The sequence below is a fragment of the Thalassophryne amazonica genome, chromosome 8 (genome assembly GCF_902500255.1).
Source record: "Thalassophryne amazonica chromosome 8, fThaAma1.1, whole genome shotgun sequence".
In the NCBI taxonomy this organism is placed as follows: Eukaryota; Metazoa; Chordata; class Actinopteri; order Batrachoidiformes; family Batrachoididae; genus Thalassophryne; species Thalassophryne amazonica.
In genome coordinates this window covers 102,490,441-102,491,075 of record NC_047110.1, presented here as the reverse complement: position 1 = coordinate 102,491,075, position 635 = coordinate 102,490,441, and the positions used below count along the sequence as shown (strand labels likewise).

The window sequence follows — 635 nt, the reverse complement described above, 5'->3', positions numbered from 1 at the left end:
TCTCAAGACAAGGCACCTAAGTGGTTTTACTTTATTCTAACAAGTAAGTCCTTTCGGCTGCTCCCTTGTTTTGCACTCGGGGTCGCCACAGCAAATCCAAGGTGGATCTGCATGTTGAATTGGCACAGGTTTTATGGCAGATGCCCTTCCTGACGCAACTCCACATTACATGGAGAACTGTGGCAGGGGTGGGATTTGAACCTGGAACCTTCTGCACTAAAACCAAGCACATTAACCACTTGGCCACCACCCCTGCTTATACAGTAATTTAAAGTACACCTTTGGAGACAGTTCTGTACTTTGTTGCAGTCAGTCATATGATGGATAGCAATTAAAGCAAGGGCTTGTCTGGGATTTGAACCCGGGACCTCTCGCACCCTAAGTGAGAATCATGCCCCTAGACCAACAAGCCGTACTTTACTCTTCCTTTTTTTTTTTTTTTTTTTTTTTAGATATTTAGATATACCTTAGCATACAGTAGAGTTCTACCTTAGAAATGGAAAATATTCTAGAAGACCTTACTGAATTTTCATGATTCTTATTCCACTTGAATAAGACAATGACGCGCTGTGTGGTTTCAGCATTAGTTATTGTGTACGATGCCAGTAGGATGGTTTACATCCAGATGGCTGTGT

General features: G+C 42.2%; 1 non-coding gene across 1 annotated transcript; it reads right to left on the bottom strand.

The window, feature by feature from the left end:
- Nucleotides 1-340: 340 nt before the first annotated feature.
- Nucleotides 341-412, bottom strand: trnap-agg. The gene has a single exon. It is a non-coding gene; the product is annotated as a tRNA-Pro (tRNA).
- Between the last annotated feature and the right edge of the window lie 223 nt (nt 413-635).